Genomic DNA, 14859 nt, shown 5'->3' on the forward strand with positions numbered 1-14859 from the left:
ACAAATTCTTTCCTAAAGCTGAATTATCAGGATGTGGAGGTGACTGGGGATGCGGTGGACATCCCTCCCCAGCATCAGGCTGGGAATCAAGGATGACAGGCACTCTTCGCACTGTAGTGCTCAGGCATGGCCACCGACCTCTCCATGCTGGGCTGTGCCCCACATCCCTCCATGCCCATGCTCCAACAGCCTCAGGAACAGCTCCCTGCAAGGCCTTGGCCTCCCCTTTTGCATGGAACCCCTTGTACTTTGCCATCCACCCCCTGGCACAGGAGCAGGAGGCAAGGGCACCAAGCATGGAATGAGCAGCTTGCCCTACTCTTCCCCAACACATTTGCTTTACAACAAAGACCAGCAGGGAAAGATGGAAGAATGGAAGATTTTTCAAGATCATGGTCTAGGTTACTTGGTCTCCAGTGGAAGAAGAGATCGGAGAAACCCAGGCAGGGGAACTCCTCCCTGCTTGGGTATCTGCAGTGTTCCCTGGAACCTGCGTCCTGCAAGCTGTCCCCAGAAGGGGAAGCCTGAAAGCTTTTCTCCTTACCTGAAGGTTCTGTTGGTGGCACCTCTGGTGCCTCAGTAGCTGTCACATTAGCAGTATTGTTTCCTGAAAAATGAAAGACAAGAGACATGGCAGCACTGCCAAGCATTGACGGCTCAAAAGGCCTTGGGGAATTGTGTTTCTCTCTCATAGTCCTTCTCTCACACCCTACTCTTGGAGTCCTCCTTACCAGCAGCAGTTTCGTACCCTCCCTGCCTTTCCCCTCCACGTGACAAATGCTGAGTTGTAGGCTCCTTGCAGTAGCACTGGCTCTCAGAGCAGGCTCTGAGGCATCCCAGGCACAAGCACACAGCCTCTGCACTCAGCGCTACCAGACCACCCTTTAAAACTTCATATGTTCTCTTCCAGAGCAGTGGAAGGATGACTGTCTTTGCTAACACACACTCCTGTGCTGTAGCAGATTCTGACAGCAGGAGATTTCTATTCCAGGAATGCTTCTTCAGCTACATGCTCATCAGCAGTGTCTAGGCCGATCATCCTGGGCACAGCCTGCACATCTGCACTCCCGCATACTGGCCTTGGGCACAGGCTCATGGCTGGAAGTCAGGGGCACAAAGTGTTTCCCAAAGCTTGGCCATCATGATGGGGAGGTGGGGTGCGGGCAGGAGGGATGTGCCTGTGCAAGCCCACCATGGACGAAGAGCTGGGGGACGGAGGAGGCTGCGCCTCCTCAGGGTGATCCCAGCAGGACCTTTGACCCTTCAGGCTGGGACTCGCCAGCATCAGGCTGGGAATCAAGGATGACAGGCACAGTCTGCTCCACGGTGCCCAGCCATGGCCCCTGGCCTCTCCATGCTGGGCTGTGCCCTCATCCCTCCCTGCCCATGCTCCAACAGCCTCAGGAACAACTCCCTGCAGGGCCTTGGGCACCCCTTTACATGGAACCCCTTGTACCCCACAATGCATACAGCGGCACAGGAGGCAAAGGCACCATGCATGGAATCAGCAGCCTGCCCTAACCTTCCCCCACACAATTCTGTCAAAAGAATAACCAGCAGGGAAAGATGGATGAATGGAAGTCTATTCAAGATCATGGTTTAGGTAACTTTGTCTCCAGTGGAAGAAGAGCTCAGAGAAACACAGGCTGGGGAACTCCTCCCTGCTTGGGTATTTGCAGTATTCCCTGGAACCTGCGTCCTGCAAGCTGTCCCCAGAAAGGGAAGCCTGAAAGCTTTTCTCCTTACCTGAAGGTTCTGTTGGTGGCACCTCTGGTGGCTCAGTAGCTGTCACATTATCAGTATTGTTTTCTGAAAAATGAAAGACAAGAGACATGGCAGCACTGCCTAGAATCGACTCTTCAAAAAAAAAAAAAAAAGCACCTCCTCTCTTTCTCTCATAGTCCCCTCACACCCTGCTCTTGGACTCATGTGGCTGGAAGCCAGAGGCACAAAGTCTTTCCCAAAGCTGGATGATCAGGATGGGGAGGTGTCTCTGGGGATGCTGAACACATCTCTCTCCAGCATCAGGCTGGGAATCAAGGATGACAGGCACAATCTGCCCTGTGGTGCCCAGCCATGGCCCCTGGCCTCTCCCTGCTGGGCTGTGCCCCACATCCCTCCCTGCCCATGCTCCAACAGCCTCAGGAACAGCTCCCTGCAGGGCCTGGGGCATCCCTTTGGGAGGATCACCTTGTACCCAGGCCAGGTGCGACAGGCAAAGGCACCAAGCATGGAAAGAGCAGCCTACTCTTATCTTCCCCCACACACTTGCTTTACAAAAAGATCAGAATGGAAAGAGGGAAGAGTGGAAGATTTTTCAAGATCATGGTCTGGGTAACTTTGCCTACAATGGGAGAACTCAAGAGAAACCCAGGCAGGGGAACTCCTCCCTGCTTGGGTATCTGCAGTGTTCCCTGGAACCTGCGTCCTGCAAGCTGTCCCCAGAAGGGGAAGCCTGAAAGCTTTTCTCCTTACCTGAAGGTTCTGTTGGTGGCACCTCTGGTGCCTCAGTAGCTGTCACATTAGCAGTATTGTTTCCTGAAAAATGAAAGACAAGAGACATGGCAGCACTGCCTAGCACTGTCACCCCAAAAAGCCTTGATGAATTCTGTGGTCTTTCTCTCACACTCCTTCTCTCACAACCTACTCTTAGACTCCTCCTTCCCACATCTGCACTCCCTCACAGTGGCATTGGGCACAGGCTTATGTGGCTGGATGCCAGAGGCACAAATTCTTTCCTAAAGCTGGATTATCAGGATGTGGAGGTGACTGGGGATGCGGTGGACATCCCTCCCCAGCATCAGGCTGGGAATCAAGGATGACAGGCACTCTTCACACTGTAGTGCTCAGGCATGGCCACCGACCTCTCCATGCTGGGCTGTGCCCCACATCCCTCCATGCCCATGCTCCAACAGCCTCAGGAACAGCTCCCTGCAGGGCCTTGGCCTCCCCTTTTGCATGGAACCCCTTGTACTTTGCCATCCACCCCCTGGCACAGGAGGCAAGGGCACCAAGCATGGAATGAGCAGCTTGCCCTACTCTTCCCCAACACATTTGCTTTACAACAAAGACCAGCAGGGAAAGATGGAAGAATGGAAGATTTTTCAAGATCATGGTCTAGGTTACTTGGTCTCCAGTGGAAGAAGAGATCGGAGAAACCCAGGCAGGGGAACTCCTCCCTGCTTGGGTATCTGCAGTGCTCCCTGGAACCTGCTTACTGGAAGCTTTCCCCAGAAGGGGAAACCTGAAAGCTTTTCTCCTTACCTGAAGGTTCTGTTGGTGGCACCTCTGGTGCCTCAGTAGCTGTCACATTATCAGTATTGTTTCCTGAAAAATGAAATACAAGAGACATGGCAGCACTGCCAAGCATTGACGGCTCAAAAGGCCTTGGGGAATTGTGTTTCTCTCTCATAGTCCTTCTCTCACACCCTACTCTTGGAGTCCTCCTTACCAGCAGCAGTTTCGTACCCTCCCTGCCTTTCCCCTCCACGTGACAAATGCTGAGTTGTAGGCTCCTTGCAGTAGCACTGGCTCTCAGAGCAGGCTCTGAGGCATCCCAGGCACAAGCACACAGCCTCTGCACTCAGCACTGCCAGACCATCCTTTAAAACTTCCTATGTTCTCTTCCAGAGCAGTGGAAGGATGACTGTCTTTGCTAACACACACTCCTGTGCTGTAACAGATTCTGACAGCAGGAGATTTCTATTCCAGGAATGCTTCTTCAGCTACATGCTCATCAGCAGTGTCTAGGCCGATCATCCTGGGCACAGCCTGCACATCTGCACTCCCGCATACTGGCCTTGGGCACAGGCTCATGGCTGGAAGTCAGGGGCACAAAGTGTTTCCCAAAGCTTGGCCATCATGATGGGGAGGTGGGGTGCTGGCAGGAGGGATGTGCCTGTGCAAGCCCACCATGGAGGAAGAGCTGGGGGACGGAGGAGGCTGCGCCTCCTCAGGGTGATCCCAGCAGGACCTTTGACCCTTCAGGCTGGGACTCCCCAGCATCAGGCTGGGAATCAAGGATGACAGGCACAGTCTGCTCCACGGTGCCCAGCCATGGCCCCTGGCCTCTCCATGCTGGGCTGTGCCCTCATCCCTCCCTGCCCATGCTCCAACAGCCTCAGGAACAACTCCCTGCAGGGCCTTGGGCACCCCTTTACATGGAACCCCTTGTACCCCACAATGCATACAGCGGCACAGGAGGCAAAGGCACCATGCATGGAATCAGCAGCCTGCCCTAACCTTCCCCCACACAATTCTGTCAAAAGAATAACCAGCAGGGAAAGATGGATGAATGGAAGTCTATTCAAGATCATGGTTTAGGTAACTTTGTCTCCAGTGGAAGAAGAGCTCAGAGAAACACAGGCTGGGGAACTCCTCCCTGCTTGGGTATCTGCAGTATTCCCTGGAACCTGCGTCCTGCAAGCTGTCCCCAGAAAGGGAAGCCTGAAAGCTTTTCTCCCTACCTGAAGGTTCTGTTGGTGGCACCTCTGGTGGCTCAGTAGCTGACTCATTACCAGTATTGTTTCCTGAAAAATGAAAGACAAGATACATGGCAGCACTGCCTAGCATCGACTCTTCAAAAAAAAAAAATAGGCAACTACTCTCTTTCTCTCATAGTCCTCTCATACCCTGCTCTTGGACTCATGTGGCTGGAAGCCAGAGGCACAAATTCTTTCCCAAAGCTGGATGATCAGGATGGGGAGGTGTCTCTGGGGATGCTGAACACATCCCTCCCCAGCATCAGGCTGGGAATCAAGGATGACAGGCACAATCTGCCCTGTGGTGCCCAGCCATGGCCCCTGGCCTCTCCCTGCTGGGCTGTGCCCCACATCCCTCCCTGCCCATGCTCCAACAGCCTCAGGAACAGCTCCCTGCAGGGCCTTGGGCACCCCTTTGGAAGGATCACCTTGTACCCAGGCCAGGTGCGACAGGCAAAGGCACCAAGCATGGAAAGAGCAGCCTACTCTTATCTTCCCCCACACACTTGCTTTACAAAACGATCAGCATGGAAAGAGGGAAGAGTGGAAGATTTTTCAAGATCATGGTCTGGGTAACTTTGCCTACAATGGGAGAACTCAAGAGAAACCCAGGCAGGGGAACTCCTCCCTGCTTGGGTATCTGCAGTGTTCCCTGGAACCTGCTTACAGCAAGCTGTCCCCAGAAGGGGAAGCCTGAAAGCTTTTCTCCTTACCTGAAGGTTCTGTTGGTGGCACCTCTGGTGCCTCAGTAGCTGTCACATTAGCAGTATTGTTTCCTGAAAAATGAAAGACAAGAGACATGGCAGCACTGCCTAGCACTGTCACCCCAAAAAGCCTTGATGAATTCTGTGGTCTTTCTCTCACACTCCTTCTCTCACAACCTACTCTTGGACTCCTCCTTCCCACATCTGCACTCCCTCACAGTGGCATTGGGCACAGGCTTATGTGGCTGGACGCCAGAGGCACAAATTCTTTCCCAAAGCTGGATTATCAGGATGTGGAGGTGACTGGGATGCGGTGGACATCCCTCCCCAGCATCAGGCTGGGAATCAAGGATGACAGGCACTCTTCACACTGTAGTGCTCAGGCATGGCCACCGACCTCTCCATGCTGGGCTGTGCCCCACATCCCTCCCTGCCCATGCTGCAACAGCCTCAGGAAGAGCTCCCTGCAAGGCCTTGGCCTCCCCTTTTGCATGGAACCCCTTGTACTTTGCCATCTACCCCCTGGCACAGGAGGCAAGGGCACCAAGCATGGAAAGAGCAGCTTGCCCTGCTCTTCCCCAACACATTTGCTTTACAACAAAGACCAGCAGGGAAAGATGGAAGAATGGAAGATTTTTCAAGATCATGGTCTAGGTTACTTGGTCTCCAGTTGAAGAAAAACTCTGAGAAGCCCAGGCAGGGGAACTCCTCCCTGCTTGGGTATCTGCAGTGCTCCCTGGAACCTGCTACTGGAAGCTGTCCCCAGAAGGGGAAGCCTGAAAGCTTTTCTCCTTACCTGAAGGTTCTGTTGGTGGCACCTCTGGTGCCTCAGAAGCTGTCACATTATCAGTATTGTTTCCTGAAAAATGAAAGACAAGAGACATGGCAGCACTGCCAAGCATTGACGGCTCAAAAGGCCTTGGGGAATTGTGTTTCTCTCTCATAGTCCTTCTCTCACACCCTACTCTTGGAGTCCTCCTTACCAGCAGCAGTTTCGTACCCTCCCTGCCTTTCCCCTCCACGTGACAAATGCTGAGTTGTAGGCTCCTTGCAGTAGCACTGGCTCTCAGAGCAGGCTCTGAGGCATCCCAGGCACAAGCACACAGCCTCTGCACTCAGCGCTACCAGACCACCCTTTAAAACTTCATATGTTCTCTTCCAGAGCAGTGGAAGGATGACTGTCTTTGCTAACACACACTCCTGTGCTGTAACAGATTCTGACAGCAGGAGATTTCTATTCCAGGAATGCTTCTTCAGCTACATGCTCATCAGCAGTGTCTAGGCCGATCATCCTGGGCACAGCCTGCACATCTGCACTCCCGCATACTGGCCTTGGGCACAGGCTCATGGCTGGAAGTCAGGGGCACAAAGTGTTTCCCAAAGCTTGGCCATCATGATGGGGAGGTGGGGTGCGGGCAGGAGGGATGTGCCTGTGCAAGCCCACCATGGAGGAAGAGCTGGGGGACGGAGGAGGCTGCGCCTCCTCAGGGTGATCCCAGCAGGACCTTTGACCCTTCAGGCTGGGACTCCCCAGCATCAGGCTGGGAATCAAGGATGACAGGCACAGTCTGCTCCACGGTGCCCAGCCATGGCCCCTGGCCTCTCCATGCTGGGCTGTGCCCTCATCCCTCCCTGCCCATGCTCCAACAGCCTCAGGAACAACTCCCTGCAGGGCCTTGGGCACCCCTTTACATGGAACCCCTTGTACCCCACAATGCATACAGCGGCACAGGAGGCAAAGGCACCATGCATGGAATCAGCAGCCTGCCCTAACCTTCCCCCACACAATTCTGTCAAAAGAATAACCAGCAGGGAAAGATGGATGAATGGAAGTCTATTCAAGATCATGGTTTAGGTAACTTTGTCTCCAGTGGAAGAAGAGCTCAGAGAAACACAGGCTGGGGAACTCCTCCCTGCTTGGGTATCTGCAGTATTCCCTGGAACCTGCGTCCTGCAAGCTGTCCCCAGAAAGGGAAGCCTGAAAGCTTTTCTCCCTACCTGAAGGTTCTGTTGGTGGCACCTCTGGTGGCTCAGTAGCTGACTCATTACCAGTATTGTTTTCTGAAAAATGAAAGACAAGAGACATGGCAGCACTGCCTAGCATCGACTCTTCAAAAAAAAAAATAGGCAACTCCTCTCTTTCTCTCATAGTCCTCTCACACCCTGCTCTTGGACTCATGTGGCTGGAAGCCAGAGGCACAAAGTCTTTCCCAAAGATGGATGATCAGGATGGGGAGGTGTCTCTGGGGATGCTGAACACATCTCTCCCCAGCATCAGGCTGGGAATCAAGGATGACAGGCACAATCTGCCCTGTGGTGCCCAGCCATGGCCCCTGGCCTCTCCCTGCTGGGCTGTGCCCCACATCCCTCCCTGCCCACGCTCCAACAGCCTCAGGAACAGCTCCCTGCAGGGCCTTGGGCACCCCTTTGGGAGGATCACCTTGTACCCAGGCCAGGTGCGACAGGCAAAGGCACCAAGCATGGAAAGAGCAGCCTACTCTTATCTTCCCCCACACACTTGCTTTACAAAAAGATCAGCATGGAAAGAGGGAAGAGTGGAAGATTTTTCAAGATCATGGTCTGGGTAACTTTGCCTACAATGGGAGAACTCAAGAGAAACCCAGGCAGGGGAACACCTCCCTGCTTGGGTATCTGCAGTGTTCCCTGGAACCTGCTTACAGCAAGCTGTCCCCAGAAGGGGAAGCCTGAAAGCTTTTCTCCTTACCTGAAGGTTCTGTTGGTGGCACCTCTGGTGGCTCTGTAGCTGTCGCAGTATCAGCAGTGTTTCCTGGAAAAGGGAAGACAAAAGACATGGCAGCACTGCCTAGCATTGACTCTTCAAAAACATAATGGGCAACTCTGTGTCCTTTCTCTCCTAGATCTTCTCACACACCCTACTCTTGGACTCATCCTTAGCACATCTGCACTCCCTCACAGTGGCCTTAGGCCCAGCTCATGTGGCTGGAAGCCAGAGGCACAAAGTCTTTCCCAAAGCTGGATGATCAGGATTGGGCGGTGGTGCTGGGGATGCTGAGCACATCCCTCCCCAGCATCAGGCTAGGAGTGGTGGATGACATGCACAATCTGCCCCTTGGTACCCAGCCATGGCCCCTGGCTTCTCCCTGCTGGGCTGTGCCCCACATCCCTCCCTGCCCATGTTCCAACAGCCTCAGGAACATCTCCCTCCAGAGCCTTGGGCACCCCTTTGCATGGAACCCCTTGTACTGTACAATCCACCCAGCGGCACAGGAGGCAAAACCACCAAGCATGGAAAGAGCAGCCTGCCCTAATCTTCCCCAACACATTTGCTTTACAACAAAGACCAGCAGGGAAAGATGGAAGAGTGGAAGCTAGTCACAGTCAGGATCTGGGTAACTTTGTATGCACTGCGAGAAGATCAGAGAAACCCAGGCAGGGGAACTCCTCCCTGCTTGGGTATCTGCAGTGCCCCCTGGAACCTGGTTACTGCAAACTGTCCCCAGAAGGGGAAGCCTGAAGGCTTTTCTCCTTAATTGGAGGTTCTGAGGGTGGCACCTCTGGTGGGTCACCATCTGTTCCATTATCAGTACCTTTTTCTGAAGAAGAGAAGAGACATGGCAGCACGGCCTAGCATTGTCTGTTCAGAAAGCCTTGGGCAATTCTGTGTGTGTAAGACAAGTGCTGAGCAGGTAAATGCTGTGGATCTTTTTGAGGCTGAGCAGTCAAATTCCTGAGAGGCTTTCCCAGCATCTTGGCTCCCCCTGGCTGAAGTGACTGTGTCACCTGGTGTGTCCTTGGCCCCCTTGTCCCCTAAGGGCTGTGCTTGTACACAAGGCCCTCACACAATGCCGTGTCTTCTGCTTTATGGCCAATGCTGTGTCAGCCAAAGCTGTCACTTCCAGGGCAACCAGCCTCAGTCATCCCTGCAGGATCTGGTCACAGGATTCCCCTGGGCATCTCTACAGGGATCCCCCTCTATCCAGGCCTGATGCAGGAGGTAAAGGCGCCAAGCACAGAAAGAGCCTTCTCCTCAACTCTTACCCACTGCTTCCCCCTCGCAGCAAAGAACAGCAGGAAAAGATAGACTTGTGGAGGGTATTCACAGCCTTGATCTGTGTACATCTGTCTACCCTGGGAGAGGAGTTCAGGGAAACCTCTGTGGGGGCTGCTGAGGTCCCTGGGACTGTTCCCAGAAGGGGCTGTCTGAGGGCTTTGCTCCTTACCTGTAGTTGGTGAGCTTGGTGTCACTGTTGTGGCAGCAGTTGTTTCAGCAGAGGCTTCTGATGGAGGGAAAAGAAAGGAGATGGCAGCACTAGGGAACTCTTTGCACACAGGACAATTGTTGAGTAAACAGGTCTGGGAGGAGCTGTGTGAGTGGCTGAGCAGCCACACCTCTGGGCAGCCTTACCCTGCCTTTTGTCAGCCCCAGACCTCGATCTGTGCTGGAACAGATTCCTGTGGACATGGACAGCAGGCTATTTCTATTCCAGGAATGCTCCTTCTGCTACAGCATATCTGGAGTATCAAGACCTTCTTTCCCTGGACTACAGCTCCATACATTTCTGACAGTATACATTTTTCTCTTCTATTCCCTTCCTGTCATCGTTATTTCTGAATAAAGGGAACCCTGCGTGATACCAGCCAATTGGTGAAAATACTTCCTCAAACTTTGGTTTCAGCCTCTGTTATTGCTTTTATTTTTCCAAAATATTCTAGTTGTTTAAGTTGTTGGGTGTTTCTTTATTTAACCTGTGTCATTCTCAACTCTTGATCAAAGAAATGAGTTCCGGTTTGAGGAGTTTGTTTGTTTTGTTTTTCACAGATATAAGAAGGATAAACCAACCTTGCTGATAAATGTGTGATACTGAAAAATGGCCAGTTTGCATAAGGTAATCTAACTTTAATCTGAATTAGTTAATTATTATTATTAACTATTATTAAATCATCATTAATTTACAAGTTAAGAATAAACTTATTTACTCTGCATGAATGCTGCTGCAAGCATAATTTTATCTAAAGCATTAAAATCATACAGCTGAAAGATGAACATATTTGTGGCTAAAATCCGTGTCACTATCCCAGTCTGCACATCTCAGCAGACATTTGAAAAATAGACCCCACTTTTCTAGAGCTTTATAGAGCTTTGAAAATCCTAAGTGAGGAAAATCTTCTACAGTTTTTTTCTCATTGGAAACGCATCTCACATAGAAAAGGCACATGCAAAAGACAAGCAATCCATTAGCCTCCTCTAGGTGAAGGGGAGCATGAGCAATTGTGGCAGTTCCCTGCCAGGTCTCTTGCCCCCACTGGTCACTGAGTTCTATAAACAGCATTATTGTTCCCCAGTTAGTATAAATGGGTATTTTTCCTATAACCGTGATTATATGAATCTCTGCTGGCCACAGGCAATGGATGTTGGGACAGCAACTTGTTACAGAGGTGGCTTTTTTTACAGCTGCTAGAGCTGTGAGGCTCTGGCTAGCCATCATCCAGGAGTACCCTTTGGACTCAGGAAGAACAGCATCCACGGTGCCAGTGGAGTGCATGAGCTGCAACTGAACCTTCTGGATGGACAAAGGTGGTTAATTTATGGCTCTGTTTGCCTAGATCTAGCCTTCTATGTATGGAAACAGGATGTGTTAACGGGTTTGGGCATTACCACTGTGATAAAGAAATGGATGTTACCACCAAGGATATACAACAGCAGAGACATCTGGCTGCTGAGCAGGGCAGGGCCTTTGCCAGTACTAGTCAAATGGACACATCCTGCAAAGCTTTTACAATGTTTGCTTAGAATGAAAAAGGTTTCTGGGCAGATCTATCCTAATACAAAGTCAGATCAAGTGAAAAATGTGTGTTGCTTTCAGCAAGTCTTGGCACAAGAATTTTCACATCTTGCTATTGCCTACATGCCTCCAACCAGGAAACCAACCAACAGACAATCTTGAAGACTTCTGTGTTTATGATTTACAGCTGAAAATTGGTCTGTAGCACACTGTGGTTGTTGCTGGAAATACATCTGTTCTTTCACAGTAGGAAACAGACCCACAGCTATCTGCCACCAGTTGCAAGTTTAACAGGTCTTAATTCGGCTGATATCTCTGCAATTTTATCTTTGTATTAGCTAGGAATTCCTGTACTCTCACAGCTTCAAGCTGCTGCAAAACTCTTCATAGAGATGCTTTACTTCTGCTAATGTCTTCATCCCCTCATACCTCTCACTGAGTATCAGGAAAAGGCAGGTTTAGCTATAGGCTATGGCTCACAACTACCAACTTTGGCACAATGCCAGAAAATGTACTAAATGGCTTAAGGAATGACACCTTTAGTTTGAACAGACTATGGTGCAACCCCCTTGAAAGCTGGTGGTGATGTTTCCATTAATTTATTTCAAAAGGAAAGAACAAAACTCAGTGAGCCCGCTCAGAGGGAGCTGCTTTCCAGACTGGTTGGTTAAGGAGCCTCTGGCCAAAAGGTACTGGGGTGGAACACTTGCACCTTTTGTTATGACTGTAACAGAGCTTGAATTACCTGGGTTTAGTATGAAAGTCCTGAAAACTGCTCTTGGAATAGGCTGAATTAGGTTAATCATAAGCACCAGTGATTTTCCATTGTTCTGCTAACAAGGAAAGCCGTTGGCTTACAGTGACATCTTTCATCATTAATTAATCAAAATCTAGACATGCTGAATTGTGTATCACAACTGGCTTCTCAACAGCTGCTGAAAGCACTAGAAAATCCATTCACTGCCACACAATAGCTGCCTTGATAAATCACAAAACAGACGATAGTGGTTCTTACCTTTCAAAAGGCTCAGCACCAGGCCGAGGCACACAGCGAAGAACACAGAGCGTCTCATTGCCACTTGTGGTGCTGCTGCCACTCGCTGCTAAGCCCCAGAGAAAGTGCCTTTCTCTCCTGGCGTCAGCTCATTTAAGGGCCCAGCCACAGGTAAAGAGCTCAGCCCTGAGCTGACGTCATAGTGGCAAAGTGGCAAATGATAAATTCAAGCAGTGTTTTTCTTCCTCCTCAGGCTGGGAGGAGATTTCTGGACCTGCAGCGTTCTTCTTTTAAGTCATAAATACTTGAGATCTGTTGATACAAGGAAGTTACTGCTAAATAAGCTGACATGGGAACTGACAGTGCACCAGCTATCCCCTGCCAGCTTTCCATACCAACACCTTCCACGCAAATTAAACGAAGAGCGCAGTATAATCTGTTCTTAAAGGGGAAGAGGTGACCCTGTCCCAAGCTATGCTAATTATGCACTTGGAAAAGAGTAGCTGGGATCCACATGCTCACTTCCCGTGCAATAAATTACCAGTACAGACAAGCTTCATTCCACAAATTCCAATTATTTTTTTCCTATGAGCAAAATCTTATGCTAAAGCACTTCTTACTGCTTAACAGGTTAAAAAGAAAGAGAAAACACCTGCACCTTTGACATCAAAGAAACAGGACTGACATTGGCCCTTCTGGCAGTGATCATGGCTGTTTTGTTTGCTGCCCTCTTATGTGTGTTGCAGGCTCACTAAAGTGGTGAGTGAAAAGGAGGAGCAGGAAGGACAGCCAGCAGGTGTTTTTGTCTTTATCTGAGTGGCAGCCTTCCTTGCTTGAGGCAAAGTGTATTTCTGCCAGAGAGACATTTGTAACCAGGGAATATCAGGCTGGAGCAAAAAGCCTGCAGCAGATCTAGAAACGACAAAAAGCCCAGAAAGGTGTTAAGCAGGTAACCTGCTGTGATGTGGGGAAAATAGGTTGGAGACTGAGACTTATGAACATTGCACTCTAGGGAAGCTTCTGAAATGGCCAGTGAGAGACCAAGATGGGAAAAAAGGTCTCTGTGGGCAGGAGTTGGTAATCCCAAAGTCTCTTACTTCCAGCTGCCTCCCCTGCCCAAGTTTTCCAGTGTTTGTTCTGCTTTGTGCTCCAGTAAAATGCACTGCTTGAGGTCAGCTGGGCCAGATCAGTGATTTCCAGTTCCTCCTTTTCAGGCAAAGGTGTAATTTCTCTCATTTTGAAGGTCTGAGTGACTCTGTATCCTGCCACAACTGCTAGTAAAGTCTTTCTCTGAAGTAAACACAAGTTATGCCATCATTCCCAGACAAAAGAAGGACAAACAACCCACCAGTGTATTATCCTCTGCAATGCCACTTCTAATGGTTATGGTCCTGGTCTCCTCTGGCAGACCCCACTGCCAGCAACACAGGCGGGTTATGAACACACTACTGAATGCCACGTAACAGCTCCGTGTAGTAAATGCCTCTCCCTTTGTCTGCTTTTGTTTGATTTTCTGTTTTAAGAACAAGAAATGCAGTCTTGGGTAATCTCCTTGAATGAAGGAGGGTGAGAGAGACCAGAAGTATTACTCAAAGTCATTCCTGAGCTTAGGGTTGTCTTAAACTTTTAACTTGCACTGAACCAGGAAGCACTGCTGGCTTACCGACAGCAAAAATGGTTGTGTGCCTCTGCTGGCACAAGGAATGAGCAGCCTTGTCCCTCTGTGAACCTGCTCAGGATGCTGAGCCTGAAATGTGGGGGGTTTGCCTGTGCCTTCCTTTGTATCTCTGTCCCTGAAGTCCCTCCAGTGTGACCTGCTCCCCACACCTACCCCCAATCCCCACAGTGACCCCCTGGCAGCCCCCTCTCCCTCTGTCAGCTCCTTCAGGCTGTGCTGGATTCAGCTCCTGCCCTGCTGCTCCTCCCTCCCATGCCCATTGCCCATCAGATCACTCAATTCCTCCAGGCCCCTCCTTAAAAGTGCTTTGCCAGGAAGCTGACAGAATAACAGAAGGAAATGCCTGGGAAATATTTGGCCCCAGTGCCCTGTGCATACCTGCTTGGCCAGTGTCCAGCCTCCACCTCAGGCCACCACCACCCTCCCAGCCTCAGGGACATCCAAAAACGAATCCCAAAGTCTTGTCAGAATAACAAATTTCAGTGCTGTGAGCCCCAGAGCCCAGCAGGTGCGTCAGGTGGGAGTGGGTGTGCAGAGGACAAACCTGGCTGTTGGAGAGTGGCACAGCTTTGTGTCACCCATCCTCTGGCAATGGCCATCCCCCAGATTACACTCTGATTTACCAATGCTGCCTCAAGGTGCAGCCAGATTAATCCAGATCTCAAAATCTCCCTGTTGGCTGTAAGGAAGTGCATGGGATCAAAAGAACGTCTCAGGGCACTACAGAAAATGAGGGCCAGGTCCTCAGCAGGTGTAAATGGTGCAGCTTTTCTGCCTACACTAGAGACTAGTGGCTGAGTGTGCAGTCCTGCACATTAGAACTGTTCTCTACAGTGAATGCACATCAGGAACTGGTGTGTTACCTATATTTCTAAACTTTACTTTCATTCCTGGCTGGTTGTTTATGTTTATTACGATCACAGTTCTGGCAGCGTGAGTCATTTGCAATGCAAAAGGCCCCAGTTCCTCCAGGAAGCAATGCCCTGAACAGACACACATCATCATGGATTAGCAGTTTTCATCTCTGCCTGTCCTTCCCTGCCCATTTGTGACACACCAGTGGTCACAACAGCCTCTCTCCAGGAAGGAGGGTGACAGGCTCTATGTGCCCTATTGCTTGGTGATTTGTGGGGAAATTAATTATATATTATAAACCAGAGATATGGTAGTTTAGGAGAACACACACAGAGAATTAACCAAAGAGGAGAACTGATACCAGTGAAACTGCACTTAATAA

General features: G+C 50.5%; 2 long non-coding RNA genes across 2 annotated transcripts; both read right to left on the reverse strand.

The window, feature by feature from the left end:
• Positions 1–1236: 1236 nt before the first annotated feature.
• On the reverse strand, positions 1237–3680 carry LOC141730481 (uncharacterized). Its single transcript, XR_012582009.1, has 3 exons — positions 3265–3680; positions 2476–2538; positions 1237–1809 (listed from the first exon to the last, which is right to left on the reverse strand). It is a non-coding gene; the product is annotated as an uncharacterized LOC141730481 (long non-coding RNA).
• A 4226-nt stretch (positions 3681–7906) lies between these two features.
• LOC113460335 (uncharacterized) lies at positions 7907–13743 on the reverse strand. Its single transcript, XR_003382161.2, has 3 exons — positions 11966–13743; positions 9388–9444; positions 7907–7973 (listed from the first exon to the last, which is right to left on the reverse strand). It is a non-coding gene; the product is annotated as an uncharacterized LOC113460335 (long non-coding RNA).
• Positions 13744–14859: the final 1116 nt, after the last annotated feature.

The sequence above is a fragment of the Zonotrichia albicollis genome, chromosome 10 (genome assembly GCF_047830755.1).
Source record: "Zonotrichia albicollis isolate bZonAlb1 chromosome 10, bZonAlb1.hap1, whole genome shotgun sequence".
NCBI lineage: Eukaryota > Metazoa > Chordata > Aves > Passeriformes > Passerellidae > Zonotrichia > Zonotrichia albicollis.